This window comes from Eschrichtius robustus, chromosome 2, assembly GCF_028021215.1.
Source record: "Eschrichtius robustus isolate mEscRob2 chromosome 2, mEscRob2.pri, whole genome shotgun sequence".
NCBI classification, from domain to species: Eukaryota; Metazoa; Chordata; class Mammalia; order Artiodactyla; family Eschrichtiidae; genus Eschrichtius; species Eschrichtius robustus.
In genome coordinates, this window is record NC_090825.1 from 99,610,388 (window position 1) to 99,619,969 (window position 9,582).

The 9,582-nt window shown below is 37.4% G+C and overlaps 1 pseudogene; it reads left to right on the plus strand.

Annotated features, from left to right (window-relative positions):
* The first annotated feature begins 235 nt into the window (after positions 1 to 235).
* Positions 236 to 679, plus strand: LOC137757673 (putative large ribosomal subunit protein eL32'; annotated as a pseudogene).
* The last annotated feature ends 8,903 nt before the right edge of the window (positions 680 to 9,582 follow it).

Sequence of the window (9,582 nt, forward strand, 5' to 3'; positions counted from 1 at the left end):
TAATAGAAATGTACTGTTATACATTTCTTACATTAAAACTGAAGAGGCATAATATTACTTGAAGAAAGACTGTGATAAGATGCATATTGCAAATCCTAGAGCTCTTACTGTATAAACTTAAAAGTTATAGCTAGTAAGACCATGGTAGAGAAAAACTGAATAATGAAAATATTTAAATAGTCAAAAAGAATGCAGGGACAAAGAACAAAAAATATGGGCCACTCTCTTTCTTGGTGCTGCCTACAAAGGTGGCAGCCATCTCCTTGGCATCATGACCGCCCTCAGACCTCTCACGAAGCCAAAGATAATCAAAAAGAGGACCAAGAAGTCCATCTAGCACCAGTCAGACCTATATGTCAAGATTATATGGAACTGGCAGAAACACAGGGGCATTGACAATAGGACGTGCAGAAGATTCAGGGGCCAGATCTTGATGCCCAACATTGGTTATCGGAGAAACAAGAAAACAAAGCACATGCTGTCCAGTGGCTTCTGGGAGTTCCTGGTCCACAATGTAAAGAAGATTGAAATGCTGCTGATGTGCAACAAATCTTACTGTACTGAGATTGCTCACAACGTCTCCTCCAAGAACCACAGAGCCATTGTGGAAAGAGCAGCCTAGCTGGTCATCAGAGTCACCAATCCCAATGCCAGGCTGCACAGCAAAGAAAATGAATAGACAGCTTGTGTGCACATTGTATTTGTTTTAATAAAACCATAAAACTCAAAAAAAATGTATATGGGACAAATTGAAAACAAATAGCTAAATCATACTTTAAAACAACCATGTAAATTATTAGATTAATTATAAATGCTCTAAACTTTCCAAATAAAAGCCAAAGAATATTACACTGGATTTAAAAGCTAAATCCAATTGTATGTCATCTAGAGGAAGTACATTTTAAATATGAAGTTACGGATTGTCTAACAGTAAAATGACAGGAAAATATACAGAGAAGTCCTCACAACCAGGAATATTAACAAAGATGAGAAGAAGCATTTCATAATAAAAGTGTCAGTTCAACATGAAAATATAATAATTCTGAATATGTATCTAATAACAGATTCATAAATCTATGAAGCAAAAACTAAAAAATACTGTAAACAAAATTAGACAAATCCACAATTATAGTTGAAATTTCTGCAGAAAATTACTAAGGAGATAAAAGACTTGAATAAAATATCAATCAGCAGGACATAACTGAAATCATAGAATAATTCACCCAACAACGGAACATACAAAGTCTTTTCCAAGAGCGCATTCAACAAGTGGAACATAAAATAAAATTAATTAATGCTTAACTGATAAAAAGAAACTGAACAGTTTTTTGGGACACCTTCCATATGATTTCACATTAAATGGAGGCGTATTGTGGAAATGACTCCTTAGTGGTTATCCAGACTATCAAGTACACACATCACTTATTAAAGATAATAGAAAGCAATTTCAGTTTGAAAGCAAGACTTTCTGTCTACTTAATACTACAGTAGTATTGACTACATTACTTGGAAATGCCCTATAATTAATTTTCCATTCCTTAACTGGAGGAGCATATTGTCTCCACTGTGGATGCCTCAGATACCTTGTATTTGTGTGTAAGAATTTCAAGGGATTTTATGCCATTTTTAGCTTGTCACCTGTGTGTGATTATCCCAGAAAACATAATCTCTTTTCCCCAAAACTCACTGTTTATCTACTAATTATGTTTAAACTAATTACTATACCTTACTACTTCCCCACTGAAGAACAGGCTTAGACATATACATCCTCTTGATTATGTGATTTTTAGAATGTTTGTTTTGTATACTCCCTAACAACATCGCCCTGGGCTGTAAGTTAACTTTAATTTTGGGCAGTTCATCGTGATGGTGTTAATTTTTTATTATAGCCTATTTAGTAGTTTTATCCTCTAAGATCACAAAGATTTTCTTTGATATTTTCTTAAACAAATTGTTGTATATCCAAACAATAAAATGAAACAAACTACTAGACACAACGTTTACGAATCTCAAAAAATGTGCTGAGCTACCTAGGACACAAAAGAACACACGCTATATGAACCCATGTATATACTATCATAGAATAGGTAAACCTAATCTATAGTAATGGCATGTCAGTTGTTGCCTAGGCCAGAGGTGAGGGTGGGTAAAATACAAATGGATACAAGGAAAATTTGGTGGGGGGGGGGTGATGGAAATATTCTGTATCTTGATAGGGTTGATGATCATATGGGTGTATACATTTGACAAACTCACCAAACTGTAAATTTAAAATAGATGCTATTTTATTGCATGTAAATCACACTTCAATAAACTTAATAAGTAAAAACAAAACAAAACAAAAAACACTATTGTGTTGGGAGAAGAATGGAAGCAGGGGACTAGCTAAAGTGCCATGAATAATCTGAGCAATTATGGTTTAAATAGTAGAAATGGAAAAGAAGAAGACAGATTTAGGATATGTTTTAAAGGCAAATTTTACATGATACGTGGATAATTTATATGTGTACATTTGGGAGTGGGGATTCTGATGGACAATGAGAAATAAGGAAAATCCCTGAAAGTTTGGCTTAAGAAATTGGATGGAGTTATTTATTCAAAAAAGTTAATCTGAAAGGAGCTAGTTTGGTAGTTGAGTTCTATGAGAATCAAGAGTTCTATCTTGGCTGTGTTAATTTTAAGATGCTTTTTAAAACACCTGAAGACAAATATCCAGCAGGGTGTTAGATATATGATTCTGGAGTTGCAGGGCATGTTTGGATCTTAAGGTACAGATGTGGAAGTCATAGCAAACAAGTTCTATTTAAGATGAAGCTTAAAAAAATGTCGCCTAGAGAGCCCAGGACATTTAGTGGTTGAGGAGGAGAAAAGGAACCAGCAAAGGAGACTGCAATGAAGGAGCTAACAATGCAGGCACTCAGTTACAAGCACATGGGGTCCTAGACATTAAGAGATGAGAGAGTTTTAGGAAGAAAAGTGAGCAGCTATGTTGAAAGCAATGGAAAGGTCTGGTTAAGGAAAGAACGGTGACCACTGCCTACTTTTTTTTGTGACCCTGACAAGATTTTTCTCTGGGATAGAAGGGATGGAAACTTGATTGGACTGATGTAGAAGATCATATGACATGACTCTTTATTTGTCAAGAAAATGTACAATGAACTGGGAAGGAATGGAACAGTGGTAGGAAGATGATTCAGGTCAAGGTCATGGAAGGTTTTATTTGATTTGTTTTAAAAACCCAATATTAGTGCTTGTTTGTATGCTGGTGGTAATATTCCATCAAGAACTGAGAATTGGTTGATGCAGGAGAGGGAGTGTTTGAGGAAAGTCTTTGAGAAGACATGGGATGCCCCAAGTGGAGGAATATAATACATATTTAATACTGTACTTCATTTTGGGATACATAGCATTATGCTAAGAGAATGTGTTGATGTCATTGTGCTCTATGCTTTAATACTCAATTTAGAACTAAAAAAAATAAAACTCAGCAAAATAAGATTTCAATCAATTTAAGATTTGGTTAACATTCTCTGATTTCTTTTTTGGTTTGGAACACACAATTTTCCCTGTTTTGTCTATCCTTCAGGAATATCTTGCCTTCATTAGATAACTACTATAAAGTTAAAATGAAAAGAATGCATTTTCTAAAGGTTATATTATTTGACGTTGTATTTATTGAAGGAAGAAAACATATAAACAATTTTATCCTGTTGGAAAACATAGTTTCACCTGAGCCACAAATAAGGCTATGGAAACAAAAGACAGAATCTGAGAATTTGGTTGCAGGGTCTTCTGTTCAAAAGAATACAGTTCTTGAAAAATCTGCAGCCACAGTAACAGCCATTCCCAGTCCTATGATCTGCAGAGCATAGGACCCTGTCAGGTGTCACAAAATTGCACACCAGTCACTAGGGAAAGGTTGAATTTCTATAGTCAGTTCTTGAACAGCCACTAACAATCATTCGGAGCTAATGACATTCTTCATCTAATGTGGTGAATGGAGCTATTGAAATATTTAAGGGCCAGAGCAAGAAGTGAAGAAAAAAGCTGTGGCTTCAAAATCCCTTGAAACAAAGGATGTCTTACAAATGAGAAGAAAACTTGAGATTGTGAAAGCCTGGAGTCAGGTCTCAGGGAAAAAGAAAGTGAAAAAAGCAAATTATTTTCCCAAATACTGGCATTTAAGCTTTTAGTGCTTCCACTGGGGTGACCACCAAGGTCGTGAGAGGATCTCCTACTCTTGCTGGTAGATCTGCGGAGCTTGGGCTATCCCCTCACTCCTTCTCCTACCTCCTTCAAACATAGATAATAACACTAAAAGAGGTGTATCAGCGAGGATCCTTTAGGTGCAAGTCACTGAATAAACGAAAAGTGGCTTCAACAGCAAGAATAATTCGCTACCTCGCATAACAGGAAGTCCCAAGGTCGGCGCTATCAGAGTTGGTTACCTCCTCAGCTCCATGATGTGAGGGCTCCTGGTCACTCTCTCTGGGAGTCTCTTGACTTTCCTCTTTTGGGCACAAAAAGAATACAAGTAGCTCCTAACATAGAGGCCTCACGTGGCAGTGTCAAAGGCAGGAACAAGCGAGTCCCTATTTTATTTCTCCTTTTTTAATTATGAGGAAAACAATCCCTGAGGCCTCTCACTAGACTTTCCTCTTTGTCTTGTTTTTCTAATACATGACCATGTGTAACAAATCACTGATAAGGGAAATGAAATTATATTGGCTGGCATAGACTGATGAGCATCTACCCCTGGGGGTAGGGAAGCCCCTTAAAGATACACAAAAAACTAGTTCCTAAATAGAGCTGGGTTTCTGCCAGCAGAGCAGAAAGGATAACTGTGACCACTGAGAAGAGGGGGCAATGCATGCGCAGTGATGAGCAGAGTGGCCGGTGCCCAAATGCATTTAGTAAGTATTAGCTGCTATTATTGTCCTATCAAGCCGCTCTTATGGGAAACACAATAGAAGACCCCAGCCTCACACCCCAGACTACGTATTCTGACCTCCGTCCAATCTGGCATCAAATAGTACAGTTAACCCTTAGCTGTAGCTTTACTTTCTTTCCTTGACTGTAAATCCTTTTCCCTTGTCGTCCTGTTTGTCTCAAAAAGTAGTAGCTAATGAGTTGTCTGCCTCCAGCCTCATCGATTTTCAAAAATTTTGCATATTGTAGCCAAACTGATCTTTCTAAAGGCAGATCTAATCATGTCACCATCTTCCTTAAGAGCTTATCACAGTTCCTCATTGCATTACATCTGAAGGTAGAACTCTTCAGAATCATGTCCATGTAGTTGTTCTTCAGTGCAGGTGGAGGGAGGCTCCTCTGTCCTTCAGCTCTGCCGTATGGAACATGCTGTCCCCTTGGTGCAGGAGGAGAGAAACAAAAGACTCCCAAGTAGGGTCTCCATTGTCCACGAAGAGTGAGGTGCCCAGCCCATCTGTAAGGGGCTGAGAAGCACCATCTTGCATTCACCCAGAAGGGGAGGAGAACATACTTTTAGGGAACACTATTGTAATAGATCCAGAGATGTGCCTCCCAGATCCCCCTTCAAGGAAGGTCTTGCTGCCCAACTGCAGAGAATTTGTCTGTCTCAGCAGCTGAGAGCTGCCTTGTCTGAGGTCACACCTTTCCTGGGGTAGCCCACTTGTAACTGAGTGAGGCAGAGGGATAAAGACATGGCCGTTTTGGCCTATGCACATAACTCCGAGAGGCGCTGCTCACTCGAGGACTCCCTGCTGGGGTGGCCAGGGCTTCCTTGTGCTTGCTTCACAGTTGACTTCTTCCTCTTCTCTATCTTGTTTCACTGTTTCTTTCATATGTTTTGATCCTTTATGAACATCTTGTACCCCATACTCTACATGGTATCTGCTTCTGGAAATTACAACCTGCAACAACTAGTAATTTCTAGCAGAAAGTCCTTTAACCCTCAACTCTTTTTTCTGCCTCAAAGATCATTACCTAACTTGAATATTTTTCGCTCCAGATTTATAGAAATAGAGTTCCCTGAGTGCATCACGAAAATTTTGCAGATAAAAATGCAATTTATTAAGTACTTAAGTACTCTTTTTTGTTTTGTTTTTCTTTTCCACTCTCTCATTCTCTCTAAGGCTGCCCATGAGTAGATAGGTGCTTAGAAGAAAAATCATCTACCCAGACCCAATAGTTGTTAAACCAGGGAGTTCTCCGATCCTCCTTTGCCCTTTATAACTTTACAGCCTGTTTCCTTTATAACTAGTTTAAACCACCACTGCCTGGAGCACCCTTTCCCTCTTCCCTTTGAGGGGCTCACTGCTACTCAGCTCAGCATCAGTACCTCCAAAAAACTTCCAAAGTTATCCCCTATCTTTGCATAGGCTGTCATCCTGTGTTGCTCTGATAGCTAATACCCCAAACATTTATCCCCATCTTGGTACCTATCAATACTGTATTATAATCATCTTTGCCTGTCTAGCATCTCTAATGGCTGACCAGTGCCTGGTACATCTTTCTTTACCTACTTCTCAAAAGGGTTTTGAGTGATTCAGTGTCAGCACATAGTAGGTACTGAAAAGCATTTACTGAATGAATTTAATAATGCTCTTTTTTCCTCCAGCTTTGCACTGACTCTGTCATCCTAGGAGATTGAGTTAAAAGAGGAAAAAATAGTGCTAGAATGTATTGCAACAAACATCTGTGAGTCTAAAGGAATTTGGTTCATTAATATTTCTTTTCCAGTTCTGATAGTTGGCTATGCTCGTGGCTGACTACACAGTGTGACGTAGCACCGATAACTTGGGAAGGGCAGAGGTGTCTAGTGAATGGAGAACTCTTCCTAGACAGAACTATTTTCTGTTCTTTTTTTTTTTTTTTCACAAGTCCACGTTCAACATCTATGACATGCAAGACCCCTCAGGTATTACTATCTCAGTCAGTTTAGATAATCACATTCAAGATGTATGTGTGTAACAGGAATTATGATATGAGTATTCACATTCTGGTTCCCTTCCCTGCCCCCCAATACTATCCCCATTAATTTTATTTGCAATTAAGCAGATGAGGGGAGAAATATTCTGAGCAAAATGTTCCGTGAGGTAAGATGAAGGTGAGTGTGGGAAGAGGATGGGAGTGTAAATATTCATATTGATATTTTGTGGCCATTGTATGTATTTCTGCATATGGTAGTCAATTTCTGGCTTGTGAAGTAAGTTGATTAAACATTTCCTGCGAGTTTAATAATCAGCATTTGCAGGAGGAAGAATAGGGGTGATCTGCAAACTCCATGGTGAGAAAAAGTGAAATGAGGGATGAAAATGCAACCTACAGGGGGATCACTTTATATTCCATGACAACAGTGTCATTGTGCGAGTTACTCTCAAAATATGAAGTGAGAGGAAAACATAAGGGCACAGTATCTAAAAACTGTGATTGGATAGCAGGATGAAATATTGCCTGCTTAAAAATGTATCAGGATTAGGAGGATAGGAAGAAATGGGCATTAGTCAAAAAGAACAGGAATACTATCTATTAGAAGGAATAAATATGCACAAAATTAAAAGCTGTATGGGGCTTATATTCATTTAGAAGACACTGATAATAAACACTGAACTTGGTAGATATTCACTAACCTTTTCTATCAGGGATCTCCCAAGTCTCCATGATTCAGTATCTGAAGGATTAGTGCCTGGTATGATTCAGGGCACCTCCAGGACTCTGAATTAATGCTGTCACTAGTGTTCTTCCTGATTGATGAGTGTCATACTGATCATCACCTCTGATGTGCATGAATATTTAAATATAGCTTCTCTCTGTAAGCAGCAAAAACCTCAGAAATTTTATTAAATTAAATTTTAATAGAATAAATCAATTTTAGTGTCCTTTCAGTGAATTCGGGGTTACTAAAGTAGGAGGTGATTAAATTCGTTAAATTCTCTTGGCAACTGCCTGCTGCTACCAGGTCTCATTCCTTTAAGGCACAGGGCTGTGGCCTTATCTTCACAGCAGCTCATTCAACAGATCCCAGATGTCTTCCTCTGGTTTATTTTGGGAGCTTCACCCTGTAAAATGAGTTTAGTCCATCATCTCCCCTTATCCGGCTGAAGCACATTCTGTCAAGGGATTCTACTTTTCCTGATGGTACTTAGCACCTACTGACAATAATCATTTTTCTTCTGAACAGATAAAGAGAGAGAAAGAAGGCAAAAGAGCATGAAAAATACTTTTTACTGATTTTAAACTAAAGAACAAATGACATTGTCCACCTTATACAATCAAAATAGCTCTGCTTTTAAAAATAAGTTTCTCAAACTTGATGAGCAGCTGATTCTGATGATTTCAATTGTAGTAGAGCATGGTTTACTGAGGGTTTGGAAAAATGATCAACTAATAACATTAAGTCATACAGGGAATTGGGAGGTATTACATTCTTTTATAATAAAAGTGTTCATAACGTAACTGTTTTCCTCTGGTCAAGGAATACTTACTAATGGAGAAATACTTAACCCTTGATAATTACTAAGTTAAAAAAAAAACGTTGACAATTAAAAATCCATTAACAATCCTAAGTCTACACTGCTATCTAGGTGTACTTCAGAGAGTATTATTGTTTGGATAACAAAAGAAAATTATGCAAGTGGAAAAAAATTGAACCACTCTACAAAAGAACCATGTTGGGAGATTATAATATCCTTCATGGAATAGTAGTTTATTAAAGACCAGAAAAAATCTTTTATTAATGGTTGCATCCAAAAAGCTGCCGTTAATCTGTGACACTGATGCCAATGAGAGCATCATCTTCTAGGTAGAAAGTTCATTTACTTAACTGAATAAAAAGGGAGCATTTTCTAGCATTTTTATTTCATTTCTTATTGCTATGTGCTTTGAATAAAACAATCTCCCTTATTTTTCATAGAAAATAAAAAATACATGTACATTACCTATGCAATACAAATAAATACATATTTTATTGATTTCATTTACTTAATTGTTAAATATAAAAATATAAAGACATGACATGATTTGTGTTTATCTAATAATTAGTGATGTTAAGCATCTTTTCATGTGCCTCTTGACCATCTGTATGTCTTCCTTGGTGAAATGTCTCTTTAGGTCTTCCACCCACGTTTAACTGGATTGTTTGTTTTTTGATATTGAGCTCCATGAGCTGTTTGTATATTTTGGAGATTAATCCTTTTTCAGTTGTTTCATTTGCAAATATTTTCTCCCATTCTGAGGGTTGTCTTTTCGTCTTGTTTATGGTTTCCTTTGCTGTGCAAAAGCTTTTAAGATTAATTAAGTCCCATTTGTTTATTTTTGTTTTTATTTCCCTTACTCTAGGAGGTGGGTCAAAAAAGATCTTGCTGTGGCTTATGTCAAAGGGTGTTTTTCTATGTCTTCCTCTAAAAGCTTGAAAGTGTCTGGTCTTACGTTTAAGTCTTTAATCCATTTGGAGTTTATTTTTGTGTATGGTGTTAGGTAGTGTTCTAATTTCATTCTTTTACATGTAGCTGTCCAGTTTTGCCGTCACCACTTATTGAAGAGGCTGTCTTTTCTCCACTGTATGTTCTTGCCTCCTTTGTCATAAATTAGGTGCCCATATGT